Source organism: Ceratotherium simum, chromosome 25, assembly GCF_057802395.1.
Source record: "Ceratotherium simum simum isolate JZ-2026a chromosome 25, ASM5780239v1, whole genome shotgun sequence".
Taxonomy (NCBI): domain Eukaryota; kingdom Metazoa; phylum Chordata; class Mammalia; order Perissodactyla; family Rhinocerotidae; genus Ceratotherium; species Ceratotherium simum.
Window position 1 is genome coordinate 7388623 of NC_141924.1, and position 18612 is coordinate 7407234.

The window sequence follows — 18612 nt, forward strand, 5'->3', positions numbered from 1 at the left end:
ATATTACAACTCTCTTTGACTGCTTTATATTAACTTTTCTCTTTTGAGTTTCATTATAGCCACAGCCTTTCACAGAGTGAATTAACTCAAATTAACTATAATTATTTCAATTAATGGTTTTTGATGCTTGTATTATTACAGCTTGGCTAATGTTGGGGAAGACTTCATTATTCCATTGTCTCTCTTCTGCTCGCCTAATATTTTTGAGGGTGGCCTTACTTCCTGGCCACAATAGGACATTCTGGACCATTCTAATTTGTTTTTATGCTGCAAGGAATACTGGTCTCCTTCAGTGGAGAAGGTCTTAGAGACCAAAATCTTGGCACTGGGGTGCCCAGGAGAACACTGGCCTTTGGGCCACTCTTGTCAGAAGCAAAGCTGGAAGTACTTCTGTATTTTTAAGGTCATAAGTTTATGGTAAATTCTTTCAGTCTGTGGTTTTGTTAATCCTGTGTTGACAGGATATGGCCACAAGCAGGTCACCGTGCCACTGGCAAGAGCCCCATCCTCAGTTGGGGACATGAAGCAGATAAGAAAGGGCAAAGCGGCCTGGGAAGGGAAGGATCATAAACAGCAAGTGGGGGTGCGGCTTTGAGAAATCTGGCTGAAGGGAGGAGAGAATTGGAGGTCACGGGTGGAGGCACGGGTTTCATTTTGCTTTTTGTTTTCTTGTACTTTTTCTTAAGATGGGAGAGGCTCAAGCCTGCTTGTGGGTGGAGCAGAAAGTGACAGGGTCTCTCAGTCAGGGCTCTTCTGTAAGAGGAAAAAAGAATCCAGTTCATCTGGTTAAACCAAGCTGTTTAGTGGGGAAGCCCAAGGCCGGTCAGCTCAGGCCTGGAGGGACACAGAGGCTCCAGGGATGCTCAGCTCCCCCCATGCGTCTCACGGCTCGGCCTCCCCTGGGGGTGGGTGCTCTCCTGCCACAGGGCCTCTCCTCACATCGCAGTGAGACACCATCGAACTCTAGTCTACACGCTCCCTGCTCAGTCCAGAAGAAAGAGAAAACACACAGGGCCCACGCAGAAGAAAGAGGACACACTTCTCTCTCCCAGACTGCTACAAAAGACCCAGGGTGGCCGGGCTGTGCTTCCCAGGCAGTACTTTACAGATGGAGAAACTGAGGCTAGAGCAGGGCTGGCATGTGGGCTCTTCCATCCCCACCCTCTATATCCATGCCCTCTCCCACAGCCCCCCAACAGCCAGGCCAGGACCAGGCCAGGTCAGACTAGAAGGGATTTGGCCTCAGAGTCCACCGAGGGCTTGGGGTCAGGTAAACTTGAATTCCAACTTCTGCTCATCTTTTTTTTTTTTTTTTGGTGAGGAAGATCAGCCCTGAGCTAACATCTGTTGCCAATCTTCCTTTATTTTGTATGTGGGACGCTGCCACAGCACAGCTTGATGCGTGGTGTGTGGGTCCATGCCGGTGATCCGAACCCAGGAAGCTGGGGCGCCAAAGCAGAGCACACTGAACTTAACCACTACACACCAGGCCGGCCCAATTTCTGCTCATCTTAACGTGCTCTGTGAGGGCCGGCCCTGTGGCTTAGTGGTTAAGTGCGCGCGCTCCGCTGCTGGCGGCCCGGGTTCAGATCCCAGGTGTGCACCGACGCACCGCTTATCCAGCCATGCTGAGGCCCTGTCCCACATAGAGCAACTAGAAGGATGTGCAGCTATGACATACAACTATCTACTGGGGCTTTGGGGGGAAAAAAAACAAATAAATAAAATTATAAAAAAAAAAATTAACATGCTCTGTGAGCTTGGGCAAGCTCCCATCTCGGCCTCAGCTTCCTCACCTGTCAAGTGGGATGATGACAGCCTCAAAGGGTTGTTGTGAGATTAAACAGGCTGCTAGGAGTCAGTGTCCTCATGTCCCCTCCCATCCCCTCCCCCCCCCCCCCCCTTAACCAGGAAGGGCTTGCGGGGCTGGGCACAGCCCAGGAGATGGCTCCCATCACAAAGCCATTTCCTTCTCAATTCTCTTTTAATCCTTCTGCTTAGGTCCAGGGGCGAGTCTTTGCTAGGAGCTGGTCTGTCTTTAATCCCTCTCTGCACCTTGTGAATCTCACTTTTTAACAAGGAGAAGGCAGGGGGGCTCAGCCCTTAGAGAGGCAGCTGGATCGGCCGGAGCTTTAGCATACTGTTTTATTCTCATTTCTGCTGTTGCTTCTTTTTTGTGTGTGTGAGGAGATCAGCCCTGTGCTAACATCTGCCAATCCTCCTCTTTTTTAGCTGAGGAAGACTGGCCCTGGGCTAACATCCGTGCCCATCTTCCTCCACTTTATATGGGATGCCGCCACAGCATGGCTAGCCAAGCAGTGCGTCCGTGTGCGACCGGGATCTGAACGGGCGAACCGCGGGCCGCCGCAGCAGAGCGCCGCACTTAACCGCTTGCGCCACCGGGCCAGCCCCTGCTGTTGCTTCTATTCAGGTGAGTGAGAGCAGTGTTCCGTCTGGGGCAGTAATATTGTTTCCTTGTAAAATACATTTATTGGAATGAAAAGCCAACATAAAGAAAAAGTATTGTCAGTATTACCAGTGGTAAAGGGGCACAGGCTCATTCATTCCATACATGTTTGTTGAGTGCCTGGTCACTCTGTTCCAGATGCTGTTCCAGGAGGGGGACACAGCAGTGAAGGAGTCAGCAGGAACCCCTGCTCTTGGAGCTGGCATTCTATGCAGGGGATAAAATAAGATAAATGCATAAATGAAACATAAAGCATGCCACATGGTGACAAGTGTATGGGGGAAAATCAAGGAGGGAAGGGGGTGGGCGTGCAGGATGGGCATGTCCAGTTTGAAATGGGGAGGTCAGGGAAGCCTCCTAAGAAGCTGATGCTGAAGCCTGAAGCTGAAGGAGGTGAGGGAGAGCGCCCGCCGCGTAGATATCTGGGCAAGGCTATTCCAGGCCGAGGCGCGACAGCTCAGGCCCTGGAGGGGGTGAGAGCCAGCCAGGAGGCCAGCGCGGCTGGGCAGGGTCAGCGGATGGAGAAGAGAGGCATGAGGTGAGAGGACGGCAGGGGCGGGGCTTTTCTTCCGAGTTCAATGAGGCGGCACTGCGGAGGTTGGGGCAGCGCAGGGATGTGACCTGACGTGGTTCTACCATCATCCCTGGGGCTGCTGTTTGGACGCGGGAGGCAGGAATCCAGGGAGAGGGGGTCCCTGCAAGCAGCCTGGGGAGAGGCCGGTGGCTTGGATAAGGGGGGAGGTGAGAAGTGTCAGATTCTGGGCATGTTTTCAAGGTGGAGCTGGTGGGATTTGGTTGGAGTGGACATGGGTTACGTGTGGGGTGGGCAGAGAGGAATCAAGGTTTTTGGCCTGAGTACCTGGAAAATGGAGTTTTCCTTAACTGAGATGGGGAAGATGCAGTAGGACAGCTTTGGGGAGATCAGGACGGTGGCTGGAGCGACGGAAGGGAGGTCTCCTGTGGGCAGTTAGATGCGTGAGTTCAGGGAAGGATCCAGGCTTCGGGCCACAGCTGCTGGGTGTCATCAGCGGACAGAAGTCTCCAAAGCCACAGGACTAGGGGACAGCGTCAGGGTAAAGAGCGTGAAAAGGAGCAGGAGATCCAGAGCTGAGCACCGGCATCCCACATTTTAGAGGTTGGGGTGGGGAGAGGAACGGCCTGCAAAGTAGAATGGGTGGGAGAAGAGGGAGTGGGCAGCAGTGACAAATGCTGCTGGCGGGACCAGTGAGATGATGACGGTGACTCGGCATTGGATCTAGTAACATGGACATCGCTGGGGACCAAAAATGACAGTTTTAGGAGACGGGGGTGGGGGGGGTGGGGGAGTGGGGGGGAACGTCCGGGTTGGAGGGGTTTTAAGGGGAATGAGAGGAGAGAGGGGGTAGACCGTGTGGAGTCTGCAGACCCTTTTGCAGTAAAGGAAGAAGAGAAGTGTGGGGTATATGTGGGGTGGGCAGCGGTAACTGGAAGGAGGAGAGGAGTCGAAAGAGGGGATTTCGTTTTCTTGTTTTTGTTTCAAGATAGAAGTCACATCAGTGAGTTGCTGGCAAGGATCCAGGGAGCCAGCCGGGAGCGGGCGGAATTGCCCGATCGGTGTTGGCCTGAAGGGCGGGGATCTTGTGGACGAGTGGAGGGGTGTCCAGCCAGGTAGCCCAGTTCAGCCTGGTCCCCGAGGGAAGGCAAGGGTGCTGCGGGGTCAGGAGGTGGGCGGATGGGTGGTGGGGAGCTGGTGGGAATTTTCTCTTGATTCATTCATTCAAAGGATAATTATCACGCACCTGCTAAGTGCCAGACTGTTCTTGGCGTTGGGATGGAGTGTTTCCGATTTTTCAGTGGCCTGGGCACTGGTCATCCGCTGAGTGAGAGGACGGGCGAGGAGAAGTGGGGACAACACAGCAAGTGTGCGATGGACGGGAGGAGAGGGAAGGCGGAAGGACGCGGCAGCAATAAGGGTACTCGGAAGCTGTGCCTGTTCGAGCAGATGACTGAAATTCGGTAAAACGCTAGGTGACGCAGGCAAAGCGTTTAGCACGGATCACGGGGCGGAGGTGGTGGCGGCGGTGGTGGTGGTGGTAGTTAACAAATATATTCTGGGCGGTGGCATCAGGCAGGCCCGGGGTCAAACACTTGACACTGCCCCTTCTCAGTTTCCTGACGTTCACGTTACTTAACCGCTCTGAGCCTCAGTTTTCTCATCTGTTAAGTGGAAAATGGGAATGATGAACCCATGGAGCAGGCGGCAGGGAGGCGCGGGGAGCGCTCGGTACACGATGGCCCGCGCGCTGTGACGGTCCCGCGCAGGCGAGGACGCGCGGGCCGGGGGAGCCGGGACCCAGGGGGCGGCGGGGCGGGGCGGGCGGTGCTGACCACGCCCCGGCCCGGAGGCGGGGCTCCAGCCTACCGGCTCCCGGGCTCTGCCCTCCCGCCGCCGAGCCGCCCGCCTGCCCGCGGGTCCGCTTGTGCGCCGCCCGCCGCCACGGGAGCCGGAGGTACGAGGGGCCGCGGGAGGGCGCGGCGGGCGGGGCGCCTGGGCACAGGTGGGGAGGGGGGCTGCGGAGGGGCGGGGACGCTCGGCCGCCGCCCCGGCCACCTGTTCCAGAGGGACACTCGTGTGCGCGCCAACTGGGCGCGGCGGTGCCGCCGCCTCCACCCGGCTGCGCCCCGAAGTTGAGCGCGGCGGCTGGACCGGGAGCCCCGCCCGGGCCCGGGCCCCGCGGTGGGAGAGGGCGGCCGTGGGCGCGAGGGGCCGGGTCCGAGTGCCGGCTCCGCCCGCCCCGCGCTGCGACCTTGGGCGACTCGCGCCGCTGTGTCTGGGGGAGCGGGACCGTCTCGGGAGGCCGCGCCGCCCGGCTCTGCTCGCCCCTGGCCCCGCAGGGGCTGCGGCCGGGGAGAGCTGTGGGGAGCCGCCGCCGGAAGGGAGGGCGGTGCTGCAACCTCCCGGCTTCGGGGCACTGCCCTCCCGCCGCCGCGCCGCCTGTTCGCCCCCGCGGGCCCGCCGGGCCCTTAGGGATGCTGAAGCTTTGGACGTGCCGGGTGGGGGAGGGCCCCCCAGGTGGAGGAGCGGCCCGGCTCGGAGCTGGGAATTCGGAAAGTCGGGCCCCAGCGCTCCCTCTCCGGGACCTGGATCCGCACACGACCCCATCCTTCCGGCGTGCCCCTCTCCCTCCCTGGTCTCCAGATGGGAAAAGGATTGAGACTGAGTAGGAGCACGATGTGTTTGGGAGGGGCTCCGGCGGGGAGGTCCAGTCTCAGATTCCGCTCCCCTTCACAGCTAGGGGAGTCCCCTTGCCTCAGTTTCCTCATCTGACACCGGGGGTGGAAGTTCCCACCTCCTTGCCAGACTCAGCTGAGCCTCTGGCTCCCAGAGAGTTGAAAGGCATCTCCCCTGCTCCCACCGCTCTCTCGGGAGGAACCCTTTCTGTCTCCTCCAAATACTGAGTGGTTGACTGCTCCCTGCAGGCCCCTGGGCTCACCAAAAGCTGTTTATCCCGTCATTCGTCAAATACCCCCGAGCACGCGGCCGGCACCCACGCTGGCCCGCCTCTCCTCCAGCTGCCCAAGGACTTCCCCTTTGTCACCTCCTCTCAAAGGGGAGCCACCCTGCCCAGGGTGACATGACAAGGCCCAAGTTGGCCAGAACTTCAGCCCTCTGAGCTGCATTCTGAGTCCCACAGCGGGCGACCCCCGGGGGATTCCCCAAACCAGGCCCAGATACAAAAGAAAAGGGGAGAGTCGAGGTGGAATCCTCTCTATTGTTCATTTTCCTCCCAAACATGTTTCTAATGCCTCCGGTGCCTGTCCCTGCTTGTCTGCTAGGATAGCTCAGTATAGAGGACAAACTCCAAAATGGAAATTTATCTTAAAAATGTGTTTTTTGTTTCCTTGTACCAGTCGAAGCCCTATAGCCGCCTAGGTCAGTGGGGTTGTTCCCAGCGTGTGCGATGGTCCCAGGGCACCCATGTGTAGCAGAGCTGGCAGAATCTTGCAGCTTCCTGGGAACGTCGGGAGGTTGTGACCCAACTACATCTCTGCATCAGCCCCAGCCAGCAACTCCCAAACCCGCCCGGCCATGGGGGTCCCGGGTCCAGATCCCCGGGCACCCAGGGCAGCAGAGGATACAGGTCTGAGTTGGGACCAGGGCAGAGTGAGATGAGGTGGCTGCCAGGGACACTTGTGACAAGACTGGAAGAAGGGACGGGTGGGAAAGGGAAGCTTGAATTGTGGAAACAGCTCTTCCAGCCCCAACCTTCCCCTCCCCCTCACCCCCCAGCTGCCCCCCCTCCTGGTTCTTGCTGGAGGCGGTTGGGGTGGATGGCCCCACCCTCGACCTGGCCACCCAAGCTCTGCCCTGCGGTGCTCTCCGGAATGCACTTCCTCCCCATCATGTGCTTCCTAGGTGTGCTCTCCCTCCTGTTGATTGCTCTGCATTGTCTCCGTCTCATTCCTTCTCTCTGCATTGGAAGCTCCTGGAGGGAAAGAACCTCGCCTGAAGCCCAGTGCCCAGCCCTTAGTGAGCACAGAAGAGGTGTTCCCTAAATGTTGCTTGAATGAATTAACTGTAACGAGTAGGGAAAAAGTCCCATAGTTGCTTCACTTGGAGATAACCTTTTAAAACTTGCCTTTTCTGCCAGACTTTTTAAAAATACTTTTTTGTTACATATTTGAATATCTTGTCTATATAAGTTTTTCAAATTCCTCACCTTTCTCAAACATCTTTTATATTTTTTTAATGCTTACATATTGTTGCATCATATTTAGTTTATGGGTTTCATTTGACAGGGCTTTTTTTATATGTATATATATTTGGCTCTTTTAGAGAAGGTCACATTGAATTTATGTATAAATTTATATGTTACCAGATTTTTCCTAGAAAGGAAAAGTACCTGGTTGTCAGTGCATATGAAACCTCTAGAAGGGCTACCCCGAGAGCCATCTGGCTTTCCAGAGGGGCTGTACCATTGCATGCGTCCTCGGGCTATGAGCGTGCATTTCTTATTATTTCCTACAAATGAAATTACTGAGTCAAAGAGTATGAACGTCTGGGGTCTTTGTGTGTTTGTTTTTTTTTACTTCCAGTTTTATTGAGATGTAATTGACATACAGGACTATATAAGTTTAAGGTGTACAGCGTAATGATTTGACTTACATATATTGTGAAATGTGTGTTTCACACATATGTGTGTTTCTTATTCGTTTGCTTGAGCTCATCAATGACATATTTGCCCCTTGTCTGGTCTCTTTGAGGCGAGGGTTATCATTTGGCTTTTGTTTTTGCTGCTGCTGGTGTGTTTTTGAGGAATACGTTTTTTATTTTTATTTTATTTTGTTTGTGTGCTTTTTGATAAGGGAGAATTAGCTGCATTTATGAGAAAAAGCCAGAGGAGGGAGTGGGTGAGGCCCCTGGAGAAGGGGCAGGTCGATAGACTGAGATCCCAGAGGATACAGGAGGTAGGAGGGGTCTGGCTGTGGTCCAGAGGGACCTTCTGAGCTGGTGAGGATGGGAGGCGAGAGGGAGGGGGCTGGGAGGACACCTTATGAATTGGCTTCGATCTTCGTAGAGAGGGAGGTGGAGAAGCACCAATGGAGAGACAGGGTTCTGGCCTTGAAGTCCCCAGCTCCCTGTGCTGTTTGCTGGCCTGGTCCCCTTGAGTCCTCCCTGCTGCCCTGGGAGGGAGCAGGTGTTATTACCCGACCGACAGACTCCCAGAGGTAGGGGAGTGCCTTGCTCAGGGCCAGTGAGCTGATGAGTGGCAGGGCTGGTTCCGAGTAGGCTTTCCCCACACTGATCCTATGCCCTTGCGAATCGCTTTCCTCTCGGAGCCTCCATTTCTAGTAAATATCCAGAAGCAACATCCCTCTTACTCTGTCTGGTACTTGAGCGAGTGTCCCTTCCTCTCCTGTCTGCCTCTCTTTGTCTTCTCTCTAGACAGACCCCAGTAGGTCCAGGAGCTTCCAGCGGAAGTGAAGTTGACCACAGGACTAGAAGAGCGCCCCTTCCCTTCCAGGCCAGCGCCCACACTCTCACCCACAGGAGCTCACTCTAGCAGGAGCACACAACCTTCTTGATGTCATACCTGTGCAAAGTCTGAGCTGGCAAACAGGGAGCTAGGTGGCCAGGCACATGAGAGGGAAACAGGAAAAGGGGTCTTCACATCCCATGATCAGGCTTGATTTGAAAGAGCAGAAGCCACATAGGTATAGACACAGGTATAGTTATTGTCCCACTTATAGACACAGAGAGGCCCCCAGCCCTCCAGTTGTCCGTAGTCTTCATTTGCTCGGCCCCTGTGGTCTCACAGGCAGCGCCCTGGTTGGGGGTGGCTTCCATGGATTGAGCCCCCATAGGTGCCAGACACTGAGTTACCTGATCTTATGGAACCCGCTCAGCCCCCTGGGCTGTCACTCCCATTTTACAGATGAGGACACTGAGATTCAGAGTCAAGTGCCTCTTCTTTATGGCAGGGAGGTTTGAGCCCCTAGCCCCAGCACCATCCCAGGAGAGCTAGACTGGGCCGCAGGCAGACTCCTTTCACCTGGCAGAAGGTACTCAAATCCCAGCTGTGCCTCAGTTTCCTCCGCTCTTGAACTGTAGTTGATGATAAGAGGACCTGCCGCACAGAGCGTTTGGGAGGATTAAATGAGTTACTGCAGGAAAACCGCTTTGACCAGTGGCTGTGGCTGAGCCCTCAGAAGATACAAACCACAGAGCTCCAAGCCTCACAGGGAGCCTTTAATAAATGTTAACGCAGCCACACACTCTGGTGTGAGAATGTGGGAAGCAGGGCGCACCCTGTCACTGGAGAGAGAACAGGGACTCTAAAACCTTTCTGGAGGCGTTAGTGATCTGTATCTAAAACCTTAAATTACATTTCCTTAAATTACATTTCTAGCATCCAGTCTATAGAAGTAATTCAGGATGTGCTCAAAGATATAAGTGCTAAGGTGTTCACCACGGTGTTGTCTATAAAAGCAAAGAGATGCAAACCACATTTCCTGTAGTCAAGATGCGAAATGAAGGGTGGACCTGCTGAATGGTGAGATACAGTGTAGCCCTGGAAAATCAAGGCGTGGAGCTGTATTTATTGACATAATATGAAAGATAGAGCATCTGTTTTCAAACAGCTTTATTCGGGTCTAATGTACATATCATCGCATGCATGCAGTTCGCTGAGTTTTAGGAAATGTGTTCAGTTGTGAGACCTCCACCATATAGTTTTATTTATTTATTTATTTATTTTTTATTTTATTTTTTTTTTTTTAAAGATTTTATTTATTTTATTTTTTGCCCCCAAAGCCCCAGTACATAGTTGTATGTCATAGCTGCACACCCTTCTAGTTGCTGTATGTGGGACTCGGCCCCAGGATGGACAGAGAAGTGGTGCCTCAATGCGCACCCAGGATCCGAACCCGGGCCGCCAGCATCGCAGCATGCGCACTTAACCACCAAGCCACAGGGCCGGCCCAACCACCATATAGTTTTAGAACCCAGGGGCCCAGGATATTTTTAAGTGAAATAAAGCAAGGTGTAGAACAGCATGTGTAATAGGATCTCCTTTTGTGTGTCTCCTGTGTTCAGCTCTGTGTAAACACTGCTCCATGTGAATGGAGGCATCAGAAAAGGACCGGAAAGAATATTCCAAAATGCTGACAGGGTACCCTCTGTGCCAAGGTCATGGGAACACTGGCCATGTCACATGCCCCTGCCTCAAGTCTTCAGTGACTTCACATTGTCTTCAAGATAAAGAGCGAAGCAAGAGGTGTCAGAGCAGGGAGGTGACTGGACCCCTACACACACACACACACACACACACACACATAACCCCAGTATTAATGCTGGAACAGGCAGCCCAACCAGCTGTATCCCACCGGTGGTTGGCTAAATGTTCATCTGCACAAATACATAGATAATACTCAAACGTATGAAGACGGAAGTAAAATCACCCAGAACCCTTACAGCTGGGAGTAAAACCCTGGTAGCATTTTGGTGGCTTCTTGGCAAATGGCAGCTGTTCTTGCCTATGATGAGGAGGAGGTTGCTGGGTAGGGGAGGATGATGGGCATTTCGGAAGAGGGAAGCACGTGTTGCAGAAGCTTGGAATTCCCAGAGCGACAGAGAGGAGTCGGCGCTCCTTTCAACTTTGAACATCATTTCTAAAGACACTGAGAGTATTGAGATGGTTTTCCTTTATCCCTCATCACTCAGTCCATCATCAAACATTTATGGTGTGCCCACTGTGTGTCTGGCCCTGCCTAGTTTAACATCATTTACAATCTCAGGCAGGATGGACAGCATCTAGCTCAGCGCCCACTTCTTCTGTCCCCTGTTTACTCCAGGGCCGGATTCCCCCTGGTCATTCCTGGCAGGACTCATCCTGGGGGCTCCTAGGGTCTGCCTGTGGTCCAGGCTGTGGGCAAGGCCCAGGGTTTGGGGTGAGGCTGCTCACACACCCACTCATTTAGAAGGTAGCCACGAGCTCCTACTGTGTGCCCAGCCCTGGGGACCCAGCCCACGGCCCACAGTGCGAGCGGTGCCAAAATCCAGGCAACTTCCTGGAGGTGGCCTGCTCTGCTCCCCGAGATCAGGAGAGACTCATGGAGGAAGGAGGCTGTGAGACTCGGAGGCAGTTGAGTGCAGATCCTGCCTCTGCTTCCCCTGCAACATTGGGGAGGTCGCCTTTCCTCTCTGCACCTTAGTTTTCTCATTTGTAAAATGGGGTCATAGCGGCAGATGAAATAGAGAATGAACAGTGCTTGGCAGTCTGCCTGACATGTGTGTTCTTGGCAAATGGCAAACTCTTCCTCTGTATTGTGGTTAGGAAGTTCCTGGGTAGGGGAGGATGGAGGGACATTTTGGGAAGAGGAAAGAGCATATTGCAGAAACCTGGAATTCCCAGAGCCTGATGGCTTGAGCAATCCGGCAGAGGTCAGCTTGGCTGGTCTGGAAGTTGTGGTGGCCAGGAGAGGGACAGAGAAGTGCCCACAGGCCTCAGCATCGTGGGGTATGGGGACCTGGGCGAGGGCCAAGACAGGAAGCCAGGAAGGAGGCTGGGGTGGTAGGGACAGAGACAGACAGAGGGAGAGACCTGAGCTGGGCTGTAGCCGTGGGGCCGGGGAGGGAGGGAGGGAGGGAGGGAGGGAGCATTGCATCAGAGATCCATTCGGAGAGAGGCTCTCTCCCTGCCCTACGCCTTCCTCTCCTCTGGGTTATCACAATAGCCTGCTTTCTTGTTGCTACACGTTGTCACCAGTGGTTTAGTCTCAAAAAGCAGCCAGATCTTAAAGAGGTCTTTAAGACATCTTTAAGACATATAAGTCACACAATAGCCCTTTCCTCCTCAAAATCTCCCAGTCAGAAAGGCAAGTCCCTCAAGGGCCTCCCCCCCATTCCCCATTATGTCTCTTATCTCCTCTCCTGACACTTTCATCCTCCCACCCTGCTTACTCTGCTGTTCCATCAACACCCCAGGCACATGCGCCCCAGGGCCTTTGCACTCACTGGTTGCCCTCCCTGAACATGCTTTCCTCAGATAGCCCTGCAGCTTGCCTTCCTTCAGGTCTTGGCACAAATGTCAGCTTTTCATAGAGGCCATCTCTGCCGCTCCATATGAAGTAGCACCCCCACCCCCTGGTCCTCTCAGTCCAATTTTCCTGCTGCATTTTTCTCAGTAGCACACGTCACCACCCAATGTATTTCTTTACTTGTTAATTTTCTCCCACTAGAGTGTCAGCCCCATGAAGCCAAAGACTCTGTCTGCTTTGTTCACTGCTGTGTGTGTTTCCGGACCTTGGAGCGGGGCCTGGCACATGGTAGGTGCTCAAGCGTTTGTTGAGTGAATGATAGAGGTGCTGCAAGTGATGCCGAGGGCTGGACCAGTTTCTTTCCAAGATGACTTTTTGTATCAGGTTGAGCAGGAACTCTCTTTCCGTGAGTTGTCATCCCTCTGACCTCCTTGTCTGTGCCCTTGGCCTGGCACCAAGGGGCAGGCGGCCCGGTGAGAGGCCCTGTCTAGAGAGGTCAGTGAGGGCTATCTCTGACGGAATGGATGGAACTGCTGCCAGAGAGACCAGAATCAGAAGGTCTTTCTAGAAGGGTCCTTAGACATTGTCTTTTCTAAGCTCTTTATTTTACAGAGGAGGAAATTGAGCTCAGAATTGGTTGAGGGGTGGGGAAGTCATACTCCAGGGTCACGGAGCAAGTGTGTAGAAGATAGAAACCAGTCCCTTACTTGGGCAATATCCAGTCAGCAAAGACTGTTGAGAATAAGAACACCCAGTTGGCAATGCTGTGTGTGCGTGTTTGGGGGAAGGAGGTGACATTCTCTTTTGCTGCCAGTTACTTTTGATCTTTAATACAGTAAAAAAGGAGAAAGGAAGGCAACACGGGAACTTTCTTCCAAGTTCTCAGGGCTCCTAATTCAGGCCGGAATTTCTAGGTGCCTTTTCCGTCAGCATTTCATTTGCCAGGCTTGATTTTATCTGATGAGGAGTTTTCCCTGCTGCTTGTGCCCCTGTGGTCTCTGGGCACAGCAAGTGACCAACACGGGAAGCTCGTCCCCACTCAGCCACCTGGCGCCACGGGAGGTCCTGGTGTGGGCACACATGTGCCCAGAGAGCAAATGTGTAGGAGTCCAGATTCAGGATGACTTGTTGCTCCTTGAACTGAACATAAAGCTCAGGAAGGTGACTTCCCCCTGCTCCTGAGAAGCCACTCCCAGGCAGTGCGATCTTCAGTCCAGCCTCCAGTGTAGCGCTGGAGTGCCCTGGGAGGGAGGGATGGCCTCAGGGAAGGACGGAGGGTCTGAGACTTGGGGGCAGACCACCTGGGTGCAAACCTTGCCTCCCACGGTTACTAACCCAGCAGCACTGGGAAGGTCACCTTTTCTCTCTAGGGACAGTGAGTACTCAGGTACATGTGATCTTATTTTGCATCCTCAGATGGGGAGGCAGGACAGATCCATCTCACTTTCTAACAGGAATCAGTTGCACATGGTTTACAGTTGGCAAATGGCATTCCCCTGGGTTAGTTACCACATTTGATCCTAGCTTTTTGGGCAGTTTAGGGATCATTTACTCATTCATTCAGAAAATATGTATCGAGCACCTACTGTGTGCCAGGGTCTGTGCTGGCCACATGGGACAAGACCATGAGTAAAAGCAGCCTTGGTCCCTGCCCTCCAGGAGCGACGTGTTTTCCATGGTATCAGTGTGTCCTTGTGTATTTAATCAGTCCCTTCAAGAAAGACCTTGGGTTGTTTCTAATGGTTTGCAAATGCAAACAAATTTGTGAGCTGTACAAATGGCATTTATCTGTAGGATAAATTCACAGAGTGAGATTGCATGGGGAAAGGGAATGTATGTATAATTCTGATAGATGTTCACTTGTCCTCCACCGCTGGAGTAGGACCGTTTGGCATGCCTACCAGCAGTGTGTGGGCGTGCCTGGTTCCTCACAGCCTTGCCAGAAGAATTGTTGTGTTGGCAAAGTTTTGAATTTTTGCCAATCTGACAGGTGAGAGATACTGAGTGTTCCAACTTGCATTTCTCTTACTTACGAAAAGATCGTCAATCTTGCTTACATGTTTAAGGGTCATTTTTTTGCATGTATGTGAACTGTCCTCAGCCCATTTTCTTTTGGGTTGTTGGTATTTTTCTCCTTGATTTCTGGGAACTCTTTATATATTAGGAAAATTAGATCTTTGGGATCTGAAGGGTACAAAAGTTATCCCAAGTTGTCACTTCTTTTTTTTTTTTTTTTTTTTTTTTGTGAGGAGATCAGCCCTGTGCTAACATCCGCCAATCCTTCTCTTTTTTTTTTTGCTGAGGAAGAGGCCCTGGGCTAACATCTGTGCCCATCTTCCTCCACTTTATATGGGACGCCGCCACAGCATGGCTTGCCAAGCAGTGCGTCGGTGCCCGCCCGGGATCCGAACCAGCGAACCCCCGGGCCGCTGCAGCGGAGCGCGCTCTTAACTGCTTGCGCCACCGGGCCGGCCCCCCAAGTTGTCACTTCTATTTTGACTTTCTTGATGGTATTTTGGAAGAAGACATGGGGAAGTTTGTTTTCTCCAGGAGTCAAGTTTATTCATCTTTTCTTTCATAGCTTCCAGATTTCATACATAATTAAGAAAACTTTCCCAACTCTAAGGTTATAAAGGAATTCACCCTTGTTTTGTTCTAACCTTTTATGGGTTTTATTATTGTACGTTTGGAGTTTATCCTGGGGCATGTTCTGAGATATGAACCCAGCTAGTTCTTTTTCCCTAGCAGCCATTCCGCTTGCCCAACATTTGTACTAAAAGACTTATTTTGCCTTATCGATGAGAGATGCTGCCTTTACTGGATGTGCGGGTACCACATTGTTTCTATGATTTCTTTTGTTTGATTGCCCTGTTTGTTCACGTGCTAAGACTGTGTTGTTTTACTTACTGAAACTTTATAGTATGTTTTAATATCTAAAAGGCCAGTCCTTCCTCATTTGTGCCTCCTTTTCAGAGTTTTCCTGTAGATACTTGCTTATTGTTCTATAATCTGACAGGTGAGAGATGAACTTTAGAATCAGTTTGTTGAATTCCAGAATCATGTACAATTTATGAATTGGCTTAGAGAAAATTGACATCTTTATGAAGCCGAATCTTGTATCCAAAAACAGTATGTCTTTCCATTTGTTCGAGTTTATTTTGTGTTCTTCAGGGGCTTTAAAGTTTTGCTCACATGATTTTGAACATCTTTTGTTAAGTTTAACCTTAAGTATTGTGGTGGTGGTGGTTGTAAGTGAGGTCTTCTCTTTCATTATGTCTTCTGCTTCTAACTGCTTTTTTTTTTTTTGGTGAAGAAGATCAGCCCTGAGCTAACATCCATGCCCATCCTCCTCTACTTTATATGGGACACCACCACAGCATGGCTTGACAAGCAGTGGGTTGGTGCACGCCCAGGATCCGAACCAGAGAACCCAGGGCTGCCAAAGCAGAGCGCACGCACTTAACCGCTTGTGCCACTGGCCCGGTCCCTCTAACTGCTTGTTGTTTACATTTAAGTGTGTGTGTGTATCCTACCACTTTTCAGTGTTCTTTTATTATTTGTAGTTTTCCAATAGTTTCTCTTGGCTTTTCCAGGTATACAATAGTATCATATGAAAACAGCAATAGTTTTAACGATTTCTCTTCAGTTTTTATACTTCTTAATTTCTTTCCCTTGTCAAATTGCTTTGATGAATCCCTCTAGGACTAGGGATGGTGGCAGACAGACACCTTTGTCTTTTTCCTGTCTTCAGCAGGAGGGCCCCCGTGTGTGAAGCTGAATACTTAGATTCCCCTGAGTATGAAGCTGGCTTCTGTTGATATATATAATTTTGTTAAGGAAGTGTCCATTGATTCCTAATTTATCTAGAAAGAGTGTTGGAAATTTTGTCAAATGTTTTTAGCATCTCTGGAGATTGGCGTATGATTTTTCTCCTTAGATCTATGTATATGATGAATTGTATTAATGATTTCCTAATGTCGAATCATCTTTGCATTCTGGGAATAAACCTCATTTGGTTTTGATATTCTTTTAATGTGCTGCTGAATTCTATTTGCTTATGTTTTATTTAGGATTTTTACCATGATATTCATAAGTGATATTGGTCAGTAGGGTTTCTTGTGCAATCTTTGTCAGGTTTTGGTATCTATGTAATACTTAGAGGTTTTTTTTTTTTTTTTTAAGTTTTCCTTCCTATGTTTTACTAATGAACACTTTAAAAAGCTTTGGGATTTTCTGTTCTTTGCTAAGAACAGAAGTTTGCTACAGTTCTAAGTTTGCTAGAATTCCCCTCTAAAAATAACTTGCCCTGGTGCTGTTGTCTCTTAATGATCTTTTATAATTCTGTTTCTTACATGAAAGTTGGCCTGTCTAGACTATCTCTTCTGAGAACAGTCTTGATTTATTATATTTGTCTGGAAAATTTTTTTTTCAGGTTTTAAATTTTATTTGCAAAGTACTATCCTATGATTAAAATTTTTTTTCTCTCTGCTTCTTTGATTTCTTTCCCATTTGGCATTTCTTAGTTTGCACTGGGTGCTCTCTCCCCATCCCCTACTCCCTTTTTTTCTTAATTAGGTTAATGGTGATTTATGTATTTTCTTGAATTTTTTCCAAAGAGCCAGCTTTTTGCCTTATTTCTTAGTTCTACTGCTTCTCTCTTTCCTAACTTATTTCTGCTTTAATCTTTATTCTTTCCTTATTTTCTCTGTTTACTTTGTGGTTCTATTTCTAACATTTTTTTTTTTAATAATTTTATTTATTTATTTTTTCCCCCAAAGCCCCAGTAGATAGTTGTATGTCATAGCTGCACATCCTTCTAGTTGCTGTATGTGGGACGCGGCCTCAGCATGGCCGGAGAAGCGGTGTGTGGGTGCGCGCCCGGGATCCGAACCCGGGCCGCCAGCAGCAGAGCACGAGCACTTAACCGCTAAGCCATGGGGCCGGCCCTAACATTTTTAACCCAGTGCTTATTTATTTTTATCTGTCTTGTTTTACTGGTTACATGTTTTGGAGGCTGTAACTGTTCTTCTGACTATTTCTGCGGCTGTATCCTATAGATTCAGATGCATGGCATTTTGATTATGGTTGTTTTCAAGAAATCCTACAAATTTCAAGTTGTATTTCCCCCTTTCACTCCAGAATTGTCCAAGAGAGGTGTGTTCTTTTTTTAAATTTCCTCACTTTTAAATTAATTTCTAGTCATAATGTCTTGTGATTATAAAATGTCTGTATTTTTTATGTTTTTGGATGTTGTTGAGATTTTCAATATTCATGAATGTTCCATTAGCTCTTGAAAAGAAAGTGCATTATCTATTATTAGGATAGAGAGTTTGATATAACATAGTACCTTCTGATTATTTTATTTAGGTCTTCTGAATTCTCATTTATGTTTGATCTACTTGTTTCTTGGGCTGAGAGAGGTGAATTAAAATCTCTTATGATTGTGTTTCAATCTATTTATCCTAGTATCCCTGAAATTTCTTCCTGAAAATTGCTGCAGTGTTATTTGCTGCATTGTGAATTATACCCTTTAGCGTTATAAATGGCCCTTCTTTGCCTCGTTTAGTGATGTTTGGCTTGAATTCTCATTGTCTGATATTAAGATTATGGCTCCAGCTTTTTGTTTTTGTTTGTATTTATCTTTATACCTTTGTTCATTCTTTTACTTTTAACCGTTCTGGATTACTTTGTTTGATGTGTGTTTCTTGAATACAGGATAGAGTGGAGTTTGCTTGGGATCTAAACTAAAAATGTTTTTCTTTGTAAAGATTAGTGAGTTAAACTTGGATAGATAGATAGGTAGATATGAGAGATGTTTTGGTCCTCTTTCTGTCATATCGTGTGTGTCTGTACATATACGTGTTTTTGTGCATGTGGAAGGGCTGTATTCTTTATTCTTTCACTCTGTGGTCTGTTTGCTTTGCTGTTTTAAAAAACTGTAGTCCTTCTGATATTTAGGAAAGCTTGTATTTTTGTTCTAGTGGCTACATTTATATTAACACTTTTATATAATACTCTTAGTTCTTCCTTTAGACAGTATCTTTTGTTTCTCTTCTATGAACAACAGTAGGTTAAACTTGTTTAACCTTTCTCTTGTCACTGCCTGGTTTCGGCTGATACTGTATCGAGTGATTAAGGCATATGTTTCCATTCTGATGCCTCTGGAAGCTCTCAGTCAGGTGGTGGTCATGACAGTTGCCATTGCCTCCTCATGCAGTGACATGAAAACCTGAAGAAGAGGTGTCAGCAGCTTAGAAGAAAATTCTGGAGACAATAGTGAAGCAGTCTTTTAAGAAATGCTGGGGCCGGCCCTGGTGGCCTAGTGGTTAAGTTCGGTGCGCTCCCCTTCGGTGGCCCGGGTTTAGTTCCTGAGTGTGGACCTACACCACTCGTCTGTCAGTGGCCATGCTGTGGTGGCTCACATACAAAAAGAGGAAAATTGGCAGCGGATGTTAGCTCAGGGTAAATCTTCCTCAGAAAAAAAAAAAAAAAGAAATGCTGCATCACCCACACTTGATGGTGCAGGAGATGGTACTGTGTGGGAAAACACAGGCGTTGGTGACCTGAGTTGAAGTCATTCAGAAGAATCGAAGTTTCAGTGATGAAGTTTCAGGAACACCTTACCC

General features: G+C 49.7%; 1 protein-coding gene and 1 long non-coding RNA gene across 2 annotated transcripts in view; one reads left to right on the forward strand and one right to left on the reverse strand.

Annotated features, from left to right (window-relative positions):
• Positions 1-2427: 2427 nt before the first annotated feature.
• LOC147913700 (uncharacterized) lies at positions 2428-4494 on the reverse strand. The gene is made up of 3 exons (XR_015556341.1): positions 4246-4494; positions 3327-3522; positions 2428-2674 (listed from the first exon to the last, which is right to left on the reverse strand). It is a non-coding gene; the product is annotated as an uncharacterized LOC147913700 (long non-coding RNA).
• Positions 4495-4880: 386 nt separating this feature from the next.
• A4GALT (alpha 1,4-galactosyltransferase (P1PK blood group)) overlaps positions 4881-18612 on the forward strand; it is a 30106-nt gene continuing 16374 nt past the window's right edge. Inside the window, exon 1 of the mRNA XM_087448803.1 lies at positions 4881-4956. The gene's annotated coding sequence lies outside the window, so the exon portion shown is untranslated. The remainder of the gene's footprint in view (positions 4957-18612) is intronic.